The following is a 12,908-nucleotide window of genomic DNA, read 5'->3' on the forward strand; positions in this document are numbered from 1 at the left end:
CCATTGCAACCAGTGCATTGGTTTGGCCCCTTCATCCAACTCGTCTGCTAACATGCGCATGGTCTTCTTGGGTATGGTTGAACTGGCAACACACTGATGCATAGTTTGATGTTGATCTTCAAGTGTGTGCTGGTGGTCATGCGCATCAACTTGCCAAAGTACATGTTCAGCCCTAGTTGGACTTGCTTCTTATCTTCACCTTGGTGAGTGCGTTGAATGGGTTGGATTGCATTAGTGCGCTCAATGACATGCATGCTATTGGATCCCTTGCATGTGATCAACAAAATTGCTCACCATGTTTGCTCTATGTCAGTTGCTAGGATAGATCCTTAACTCGTACTGGTGCAGTTTCATCCGCGAGTGCATGTTGCACCCACTGTTGTTCCTATTCCTACTGCAACTCATTGGATTGTCTGTGTAGCTTCATGTTCTTCCTGAGTTGCTGCTTCAACACATGCAACTCCTTCTTTGTTCCATCTTCTACCTTCGTGCGATCTTCATGTTGCATCGTCACTTCATAGCCTGAGTCTCCAAAGTTTCTTTCATTATCAGTGGATCTGCTTGATCTTGCAACTTTGCTCCGCCTCTATGTTGTCAACAACCTTCCTCTTTCATTTGTTGTGTTCATTGCATTCGTTGTGTTCACTGCATTTGGTATGTTGCCTTCAACTGTTGTTCATGATGTTGCTCGTTGTGATGTTGTTGCTTGACGTCCTTGTCCATGAACAACTTGATGTCTCCGTGAGTAAGTAAGACCATGGACACTTGATCGACTGCATCCCCAAGCGTGCTTTGAAAGGTGTCTTCGTCTCTGCTCTCTTGGAAACCATTGTACCTGCACTGCTAAGAGGCAAATGAACACCTGTGATACCTAGAGACATGGAAACACTCATAGCGACCAATCTGTCAGTCGAAAACCAAAATGAACATGAGAACTGACTTGCAACATACCTGGGTGAATGACCATGAAGGTTGTGCAATTTCGGACGGGAGGTTGGGAGACCGACTGCCAAGACTACACAAGGCACAATCCGGGTTGCTGAGAGATTGACTGACTACTGGAACTACGCAATGCACAGTCCAGTTGGGCAGTTGGCTGTTGGGACTACGTAATGCACGATTCCAGATGGGAAAAATTGATGGTCCAGTGACAGATTTGCACAAATATTTGGGCCAAGTAGCCACTAACCTCCAAAAATGCGTAATTCAGTCCAGGAGGCCCTTGTTGGGCCATAATGTGCAAATCTGGAGAGGAAGGTGAGCCTTCCTTCTCCAGATTTCACAATGCAGCCTTGGTGAAGGCAGAGATTGGGCCAAGGTTGGCTTGACTTGCAGATAGACAACTAAAAACAAGTAAGTCGATGAAATGCATGGCGACACTAAGTGATAGTAGAAGTGATAAACAGTGCATGCAAAACATGAATGGAATATTGAGCAAACAGATCAACATGCATGTGGGCGAGGCAGTTTGCAGGTTGGGCGAACATCCGTGAAAAACAAATTCATGCATGCGACAGCAGTGAGATAGCAATGAAAAATGAAACAGGGCTAGTACAATCTAGTATACATGTAAACGACAGCAAGCATTCAAAGAAATCAAGAAAATAGTACTCCCACAAGCCAAAACACAAAAAGCAACATAAATGCAGCACAAAGCATAGGAAGCAAACATACCCCAAAAAAACTGAGTTGAATGTGCCGACTACTCCTAGATGTGATGTGGGATGTCAGAGCTACAGGGTTGATGTGAGGAATGATCTCTATAGCGTCCGGTTGATTAGTTTTGATAACATCGAGGTTGTGACATGAATGCCACAAATCTAGGTGAAGCGACACTTGGTGGGAGGTTTCTGAAATGATCCTTGCATGTAACCTCCAACTACTAAACATAGATCCCTGAAACAAGGGATGCCTTTGCATGCTGCCTTGGGAGAAGCAGTCCATGCATGCAAGTCATTTTTGCTTGGTCCCGGAGGGAACCAGTCAACTCAGCTGCACATGCAAGAGACTATTCGACTGTTATAGAAAAATGCGCATTTCTGACTGTAAGCTAGGCTGACTGCCCAAACGGATTGTGCAATTTCTAGTCCTAGCAGCTGACTGCTACCCAGATTTGCGTAAATCCTGGGCTGAACAGCCTGTTGATGGGAAAAACTGCGGAAATCCTACTGGGAGGGTTGGCTAGTAGGATTGCGCAATCCTGGAGCCCAGTAGGTTGTCAGAGGGAATTGCACAATTCCTGGGGGGAAGGCTAGTTGCCCTCCAGAAATGCGCAAATTTCACTGGGAAGGTTCTCAGCCTGCAGCTATACCAAGTCTGGATGAGCAGTCTGTGAGGGAAATGGATCAACTGTGATCGACAGGTTTCCTTTGTGTGAGGAAGGCACTAAAGCTTGAGTACTTGACGAAGTAAGACAAAGTGTTGTGTAAGGTTGGTAGGGTAGGCTCCAAAATAGGCTAAGGGAAAATTTTGGAGGGTGGTTGTAGCCACTACAACAAGTATCAAGAGGAGAAATGCACGGACATAAAATTTGGATAAATACTTATCCAAATATTTTACAGGAGTAAAAGGGGAAAGTAAAAGATACTTTACCAACCATGGAAAAACAAGACATGGTTTTTAAAATCCATGGGAAGGAAATCAGTCGATGGTTTTTATAAAATATGTTTATGAATCCCATTTATTCATCAATATATAAATTCAGGGAAATAAGACATGGATTTCAAAACAAGAGGATGGTTTATAAAATCATTTAAAGAAATATTTTGAGATTTTATTTATGAAATTCATTTACAAGTTTAAGAAAAATATTTGGAAATATTTATCAAAATATTTTCTTCCCAAATATTTAAAAGATGATGAAGGCAAAGACTATGGGAAAAAATGTCAACACATAAGTTTGGTTTAACTCCAAAATACAAATAATTCATTGATCAACTAGGTGGAAAACATAAACATGCATGCAATTATTTTTAGATTTTTGACTCAGAAATAACAATCAAAGGGATAGCTAGTTGATACAGGTGGTAGAGTTAATCAAGTTTGAAAGGGAAGCTAACAGGTTTTATGAAAACAACTTCAACCACTCCAGATTCCAAGGCAAAGGATTAGCATTAATGAACAATTTTCCAAATTTGAAGGCTGAATATTTTCCATCAGTTCCAAATTTCCAGCAGTTTTCAAGTGATTGCTTTTATCTTTAGTTTATTGTTTAGATTTTTTCTAGATAAAGCCATGGTCAACAATAACTTTCCTCTAAAGGTTCAACAGAACAATTGAATTTGTCCATAATTCCTTTTTTTTAGTTATGTTTTAGAAATATCTATATCTTTATTAGATATTATTTTGTAATCAATTCCTTTTTGGAATTCGAAGTTAGTTCAATAGAAAGTCTATAAATATTTTGTAATAAAACCTATTAAGGGTTGGAACATGTATGAAGAAAAGAGCTATACATTAATGTAAGTCATGGATTGTACTCAAAGTGATCAATTTTCATAAATACAGAGGAACTTTTATTCTGGGATTCTTGTGTCAAACAAATGGTGATGTTTTCTCTTATGTTAAATTATCCCTTTTCCTCAGTTTCCATATGAATTTCCCATCCTAATTGTTGCAAGAAGATTAAGAGTTGAATTACTTAAGTGTACTCTACTCTAGCTTGCTAAACAATATCAGTGTTTTCTTTCTGATATTAAGCATAGAATTCATCTGTGTATGCTCTATATTTAATTGAACTTAAATCTTATTCATATCATTCACACCATAAAAAACTCTATAATATCTAGGAGTTTGCCTACCCTGCCTAGTTATAGCTACTCTGTCATTTTGTAATTAATTTCCCAAAAATTTATCACCCCATGCCCAATGGACTTTTCTAGCATTTTTCAACCAAACTTTTAAAAAACCTACCTCGAACTTAGATACCTAGCCTAAAATCTTGAAAGAATAAATTAAATCATACAAGGAGAGATCTCTCTAAAGCTTGAAGGGCTAGATCCCAGCTTTAAAAGTAGTTTGTGGTTACCTTTGTAATTTTCTTCCTCAACCTAGGAAAATTTAGGAGTGCTAACAAAATGTATTGAATGAGCGCCCAACTCCAAGGAAATCAACTTAAACAATCAAACCTCCATTGAATCGGTCAAGGCTAGGTCCAGTTGGCATGGAAGTGTCTAGGTGGAGTCGACATAGTCCGAAGTGTTGCAGTGGGGAGTTCATTAAGAAAACATTCAAGAGGCAAGTCTGACCTTCAACTTCTAGTTGGCCTCTGGAGAATTTAGGTGTGAGAAAATAAGGAAAGGAGGACCAAGGCATGACCTCGACCTCAATTCAGGCCTGACCTTCTGACTTATCCACTGGGACTCACTCCATTGGGACAGCGACGTGGAAATTTACAAAGGGTTGTGATAATATAGTTTCTAGTGGTTGCTTTTAATTTGTTAAATGAAACTTAAAATAAACATGGAGGGGCTCCTCAATTTTGGAATCATTCCAACATTGAACTAACAAGAAAAGTTCCATCGCTGAGAAGTTCCATCACCGAGGGAAAAAGGATTAAAAGAAGAAAAATGATTTTAATTGGGAATATTTCCATCGTAGTTGGAAGTGTTGTAGTCGGGGGTTCATAAAGAAAGTGTTCAACACCTAGTTGGCCTAGAGGAGTCAAGTGTGACTAGATAAGGAAAGGAGGACCAATGCCTGACCTTGAACTAAATTCAAGTTCGACCTCCCAACTATTCTATTAGGACCCACTCTGTCGGAATCGTGGTGTGGAAAATTACAAAGGGCCATGATAATGAGGGCCTTCTCAATTCTAGAACCACGCCAACATTGAACACACAAAAAAAGTTACGTGACCAAGAATTTCCATCGCTAAGGGAAAAAGGATTGAAATAAGAAGACTAAGTTTAATTGGAAATAATGTTGTTGATATCAGTTGACAATCAGTCATTATATCAATGTCGTAATTTGTTTCCTACACATGTTTTACAATGTACATGTTCAAACAGGAATACCCCCACCATCTGGCGGCACAAATAATCATTGTGAAATAATACTCAAGCCCTTTGCACCAATCAAAGCATCAATAAATAGAATTAGAAATTAAAAAAAAAAAGTGTTTCCTAATGTATACTTTACATGTTATTTGCTTAATTTTTAGTCAATGGATGATTAATACAAGGGTATACGCATATTGAATTCATTATATCCTACCAACGACAGGGATAATAAGAAAAAAAAAATTAAGGTAAACCTAAACTTAATAGAATCTAGAAATTTTTAGTAAACGAAATGAGAAATTTTGTTGTTTATCCCACATAAGTACAATATCACCTGGTTTTAATTGTCTTGAATTCGTCTTTTTATTAAATGTTTTCTTGATTTTATCCTGATTTTCTACCATATGGTCAAAGGTTGATCTTCTTTCTTCATTTAACCGAACAAGTTGATGAATTCTTGCTTGTACAGCGTCTTTGTCATATGTAAAATGTTCAAGCAAGTTGTGACCAAGCAGTGTCAAATGAATAGATAAGGTAACATTCATCCAACATACTAATTCAAAAGGATTGTGGCCAGTTGACTTTTTCTTCATTATCCTATCCGCCCAAAGAGCATACTTGATCTTACTATCCCAACTCCTCTTGTTGTCCCCCACTATCTTTTTTACTATGGCCATCATATTTTTATTACTTGACTCAGCAAGTACATTACCCTATGGGTAATAATTGGATGAATGAGATAGTACAATGCATATTCGAAACAAAAGATGGAAAATTTTGTTGAGCTAAAATCCTTGGAATAATCTATGATTATTTTGGCTGGGACATGAAATCAAGTTATAATTTTATCTTCCAAGAATTATCTTACCATGGTATCAATTGCTCTTTTGGTAGGTATTTCTCTTTCCCATCATGTGAAATAATCAGTTGTGGCGAGGACCCATTTAAACCCATTGCTAGAATTATTTTTGAATTTTCCAATAAAATCTAGGCCCCACTATTGTAAAGGCTTCTCAATTATGACATGTTGAAGAGGTAATGCGGCAAGGTGTTTCTTTCCTGTGAAGAGTTGACATTGTTGACTTGACCTAAAAAATTGATGTACGTCATAAAATATGGTATGCCAATAATACCCTGCCCTAAGTATCTTATGTGCAATAGTAAAAGCAGCATGATGACCACCACATAGTTCTTTATGGACTTCTATCATAAGATATTTGGCTTCTTGTTCATCAACACATCTTAAGACTAGACCATCAAGATTTTTCCAACCAAGACCATCTTGGACTAGACAATATCGTGCAACTTTCAATCTTAGAGCTCTTCTCTGATGGTTAAGAAAATGGCTAGGACATGCTAGGTTTTTCAAGTAATAAATAATGTCACTATACCAATCACTTTCCTCCAAAATGTCCAACACAATGTTAATCCCCAAGGCCTCTTCGTTTCCTTTGGTCAATAACTTAGAAAGGCCTTTACCCTTCCCTAACTTTGTTTTGACTAATTTCCAAGTCATATTCCTAAATTTGGGACACCCATTTCCCATGAATCTTGAAGCAGTCACTCTAGGTTAAGATGTCATTTACTGTTGAATGGTATACATATGCAATCACCTTTGAATAACCAACATGTTATCACTCAGGTTTTTCCCAAAAGTTGTAAGAAAGGGAATACTGCCGAGGTAACCACAGACCAATCTTTTAGATACAGAATCTAGCCAATCTGTATGCAGAGAGGGCTCTTTCTTTATGATTTAGCTTTGTTTTTGAAAGTTATTAGGCTAGTTATGAACTTCAAGGGTTTTGTTTTGGGTTTGGGTGGTGAGATTCCATAGATCAGTGAGGTAAAATAGAATAGTTCAGTTCATTGGGCATGATGGAGTCAAAGAAATAGGCTTTTTGGATTTGGTTTCTTAACAGAGGATGGCTTCACAGAGCAAGGTAGTCAAACAGGGAACAAATAAAGGATTGAAAGCATATGGAATGGGCTCAAATGGGTGAAGGGCAGTTAAGAATCCTTCAACATATTGAAAGAGGGAAAATGGATGATTACTGATAAGGATCAATTAAGAATTCTTTATCAAATAATCAACATGAAAGAATCAGGAAACAGGAGCAATTAAGAGTTCACTGTTTATTCTAATTCTGAAGAAAACACAGAGAATAATAAAGACTGAAAACAGAGTGCAGTTAAGCAAATTCTGAAATTAACCTTTTTCTTTACCATTCAGATTATGAAACACAGATGATATAGTAAACTAGAAAACTGTAAAACACAAGATATAAGGGACTTATTGATCCGGAGGTTGATTCAAGAATTCTGTGACAAGTCCTCTGCTTCAATTCTTCATCCAGTAGGCCAGACAACAGTTGGTTCCAACAGCTTTGTATTCCAAAATATTCAGTATTACAGCACAGTCTAAGAAATTCACACACCACAGACCACCCAATACTCCAATGGAGGGGGTATTTATACAACAAAATATGTACAAACAATATCTCATAACAGCTATGAGATAATATCTAGTTTTAACCTAAAATAATTTACAAGTAAAATAGAAACAGCGAATTGATGTAGCACTGGAGGTAGGCCTTTAGGGTTCGGCTTGCAGCTGTCTTCTGTAGTAGCTCTGCGCCGACTACCTGTCTTAACTGTGTATTAATTCTGATGTGATTTTCTTCAACGCCGCCCTGATACTCTTTAACTCTGCTCTGACAGTCTTTATTGCTGATCTGCTTTGCCTTTAATTCTGCTCTGATACTCTTTGACTTATTTTGTGATTTGCCTTTAATGCCGATCTGATAAAACTGCTAACATGTCCTCGGATCATCTTTCCTCTGGCAACTTGTGTCTTCTGAAGGTCTACTGGTTAAGGTAGCAAATATCCCTGTTCATTCCTTTATTTCTTTTTCCGCGAGCCTGAATGTCCCTCAGCGCTGGTTCGAACTGTATTAAAAGGAAGAAGACTGTAAAATGGAAACTTGGTTGAGGCCACGAGCTTGTTGCTGGAGCTTTTCTAGTCAGAGGCAGTCTGAAACTAGAAAATTTGATTTCGGCCGATTTTACACCTGGAGCGCGCGGGGCGCTATATGCAGAAAAAACAGAACAAAAATGACCTTTTTCCCTTTTATTGAACAAAATGCATGTTGGCGGAAATTTTTGGTTTTAAAGGGTGGATGACATCAGCAGAACTACGGGGCAGGTGACGTGGTAGTAATGAAAGCAGTGGGATGGATGACGTCAACAAGGGGGGTGGTAAGCGGTTTTTCCCACACCGCTTTTGGGGTTGGGCGGTTTTGGGCGGAGGGTGAGCGAGTAGGCCGGGAGCATGACGCGTGTCCTTAGTACGGCGGAAAAACCACCGGTTCCCCGCGGGTTAATGCTTGGCGGTTAAGGGGGTTGTGAAATGGATGCGGACCGTTGGATGGTCAGGGGTTGATCGGACGGCGGACACACTGCGGAGATGGCGGAGAGTTAAGCAGCGGGCCCGGTGCAATAAACCATGTGTTAATGTTTTCGGGCGCATTTCATTGGTCGGGGGGTTTGGTTATTAATTAACCAAAGGTTAATTAATCCCTTTGTTTGCGCGGTGGGGGAAAGGTTATTAATAAATTCCGAATGAATCTATTAATCCCTGTCAAACATGTATATGGTTATATTTCAACCGGGGGTGGGAAATATTAATATTTTGGGTTTTTTGTTATATATTTACATAGTACGGGGAAGGGAAATGCTTACATGGGAGTTATATAATAAAGGTTAATGGTTAATATGAAAAGATGTAAAATGAAAGCGCCAAGTTAAAAAACAATTTGTCTTTTGCAGTTTAACTTAGGCTTTGAAGGGGAAAAAGGTTTTATGAATGAGAAATATGGCTATTTCCCTAAGTAAAATGGGGTTTTACTTAGGTAATTGATGAAAATGGAATGAGTGACTTGTGAGTGATATTAAGCAGATCTTAATATTTGAGGGGGGGAATTAGTAAGTGATTTAGGGAAAAGTATGAAGGGGAGTTAGTTATGAAATCTGCCTCACTTGAGCTGCATCAAAATATCTGCCTTGCACTTGTGATGGGAGTGAAAGTTAACACACATTTTTTAGAGACAAAATCAATCACAAGTATGCTTCTGCAACATCAATCTACCTACCCAGCCTACTTTGCCTAGCATTTTTTCTTCTCTTTACTTGGGTGCACTTGGACTAGCAAACCCTCATCAAATTTTCTTTTCTTTGCATGGTAAGACTACCTAAATCTGCCCTTATTACTTCCAAGGGCTCATATTAAACAGTTGAGCTCCTTTGCTTCTCTACCTATCTACTTATCTACCAAGATTAAACAGTTTGGACAGATTTTATTCTCTATCTCTAAAACAGGAAATTTAAAACATGAACTGGCCAAGATTAAGTTGTTTGGCTATTCATCAATTGTGGCATAAAGTTCAACAAGTTTCACACAATGCTTTATTTATATAAAGTGAAAAAGTAGTGGCATTTTGGACTTGCACACTTTCCTGGTCTTTCTTTATTTGGGGTTCTTGTATAGGAGTATAATAGAACATAAGTTTGAAAATTCTTAAGAGATTGAAATAAGGCATATGCTTGCTTTTCCATAATCTTATATTTCGTCTCATAATCGTTAAGAGCCTAACTCATAAATTCCATATTTTGTTCTAGATTTTCTTTGTTTATATGTAGCAAGACATCTACTATCGTTTCTTCAGAAGTAAAGGAAAATATCAACAGATCCTTGGAATAGTTTTGGCTAACCAAGACAAGTGACATACTTATAACATTTTTTATTCCCCTGAAAGCGGCCCTAGTGTGATCATCCCATCTCAATTCATGGTCATTCCTACACAAATTAGAAATCGATTTAGATATTTCAACAAAGTTGAGAATAAATCATCAGATTGGACAACCTTCTTAGTTTCTGGAAAAGGGATAGTTTGAATAGATTCAACCCTAGCAGGATCTCTCTTTACACCATCCTTAGATATATCATGACCAAACAAATTTCCTTTATCCACTCCAAATACTGATTTCTTAGGATTTAAGGATATTCCAAATTCTCTGCAAACTTCAAAAACCTTTCTCAAATGTTGTACATGGTCCTTTCTACCCATAAAAAATACAATCATTTCATCTTGCTAGATTTCAATAATCTTTCCAATCAATTCCTTAAAGGAAAAATCCTTAGCTCTCTAGAAAGTAGACGCATCATTCATTAACCCAAATGTCATAGTAAGGTATTCATAAGTTCTGCAATGGGTAACAAATGTAGTCTTACTTCTATCTTCTTCATTGACCAAGATTTGGTTATACCCTAAAAAACCATCTAACATGGACAACATACTTGTGCCAGTAATTCGTTGTAACATATTTTTTGTATTGGGCAAGGGCTAATTATCCTTCAAGGAAATCTGGTTAAGATTTCTAAAATCAACACATAATAAAATTTCTCTAGATTTCTTCATTACAATAACCAAATTTTCTAACCAATATGAATGTCTTGTTGGAGCAATGATTCCAGCAGTTAACAACTTCTCAAATTCTTTCTCAACTAATAGCAGAAGTTTTGGGTTCATTTTCCTTAGTATTACTCTAAATGGTTTAGCTCTTTCCTTCAAAATGATCGTATTTCATATGATATTATCTTTGTACACCTTCAAATCATCACATGACCAAGAAAACACATCCCTATATTCCCTTAATAATGCTTCATTCTCTTTCCTTTCCGTATTGGAGGAATTTCTTCCAAGTTTTACCATTTTAGTGCTTGTGTCTAACCTAATGTTGACTTCTATATATTCCTAAGGTTTGGGGGAATTCATCCTTTGCTTACACCTGTCATATCGTTCAACTTTGCTCAAAAGGGACCAAACCTTTAGGAATTTTGTCTTTTTTCCCCAAGTCAACTACTTCAAAAATACCATCTATTCTATCCCAGTGAATTATTCTATCAATCAATTCATCTTCACTAGTGAACATGAACCTCTCAATTTTCTTGTCATATTCAAAGACCTTCCAATGTTGGAGATTATTTGGGATAGATGGCCTAAAGATAACATCAATTTGAAAATTCCCATCTATGATTGTCTCCAATGTTTGTTTAGATTATGTATGAACAGCTAATGCATCAACTAGATCATTTTTTACTCCTGGGATGTAGTTAACGTAGGAGGCTCGAAATTTATAAATCAATTTAACTACAGCCTCCTTGATCAGGTGCTCAGTATTTAGCTCAAAAATCAAAATTCTCATAATGGCTCAAAACCTGAACGACCGTGTACGTCTCGGTGATATGACCCCAACGCAACTCGTTTCATTGAAAACTGAGTTCGTATGATGAAGATATCATGTTTTTTCTGCTTTGCCAAAAAGAAGAATTTTTTTAAAAAAATATGCAGTCATTGCACAGTCAACAGTCTATACTACTGATGTGGCAGGTGACTAGGAAATTCAACAGTGGTCAATGGTCCAATCAGGTTATGCCATGTGTCAGATGGTGGTTGGTTTGCAGGTGGTGACATGGCAAGTTTTTATTGGTTTGAATGGACCAATGAGGAGGGGACAAGTGCCAAGCCCGGAGGCCACCATGCGTCCCTCCCCAAAGGACCGTCTATGGCACTTTACAAAATTTTTATGGAAGGTCGGGGGGTCGAACTTGGGACCTACACCGAACAACCACAACACATTGCCACTACGCCACAGCATTACAACTTAACCGTTATGGGTTTCACGTATATTTAAAGTTTGATGCAATGGTGGTTGGGGGTTAGGAGGGCTAGCCCTCCCATGTGAGCACTGTTGGGTCCCTATAATACTAGTGATTACCCCATTACTATTGTAGTTATACCCCCTATTTATATTTTTGTGCCCCTATTACCCCCATATTGTTATTTCTGTGCCCCATAGAATCCCTCTATTGTTATTTTTGTGGCTTTATATTATTATTGTTAGGTCGGCTGGATTATATTGTGACTCCTTAGACTCCTATATATAGAAAGGAGGTTTTGTCATTTGTATCATCCAAGAATTGTTCATTTATGTAATGTAAAGGAGGTTGCCCCCTCGAAGAGGCTGAATTCTAAGGCGTGGATCTCTCTTTTCTATCTTTTTGTGAGCTGGTTTCATAACATTTGGTATCAGAGCTTTGGATTCTAGGGTTTCGCTGCTCCAAACAGGTCATCGTGGCATTTTCGCTATAACTTTTTTTCTGTGACATTTCAGAAGTCGCAAAAAAAACCCATTTGAGAAGAAATCGCGCTAAATCTTGGGTCCAAATTTCAGAGCTTTTCGCACTATATTTGCGGAGATATGATCTGAGGAAGTTGGTCTTTTTGCAGACTCCTGAATTACATTCAAAACAGGTGACCTGGGGAAAATCGTCATAACTTTCTCTCTGGGGATCGGATTGAAATTTCGTAAGAAGGTACAGAAAGAGGACGGACTGTAGTTTCTTGTGGGTGTTTTTCAGATCCAAAGGTCGAAACAGTGACTCGTGGCACGTCGTACAAGTTCGCTCTACTGAACTAGTCTATAATCAAGTCACTGTGGGAGATTTCGCATAACTCTTCCTTGGAGAATCCAATTTGGGTCAGACTTGTGGCATTGGAAAGAGGACACAGAGGGCTACTACAGGTCACAAATTCAGAACTAGATGATCAGAAAGTACAGAGATACATCAGAGGCAATATCGAGCTCCTACAAAGTGAAAAAAGGTGTGTAGATTTTCTTAAATTTTTGCTTAAGCTTGGTTTGAAAATTTATTTTGAAGGAATTCAAAGGGCATAGTAGAGCATTATTATCGGTAACTGATGCCCCGAGGAAAGAAAATGCAAACACCTAGTAAGGAACCTGAAAGCTCTAGCATGACTCATGAAGAAGAGGAAGAAATGCAACATGATA

This window comes from Pinus tabuliformis, chromosome 5_1 (assembly GCF_031772625.1).
Source record: "Pinus tabuliformis cultivar Carrire ecotype Pingquan chromosome 5_1, CPIR1, whole genome shotgun sequence".
Lineage (NCBI taxonomy): Eukaryota > Viridiplantae > Streptophyta > Pinopsida > Pinales > Pinaceae > Pinus > Pinus tabuliformis.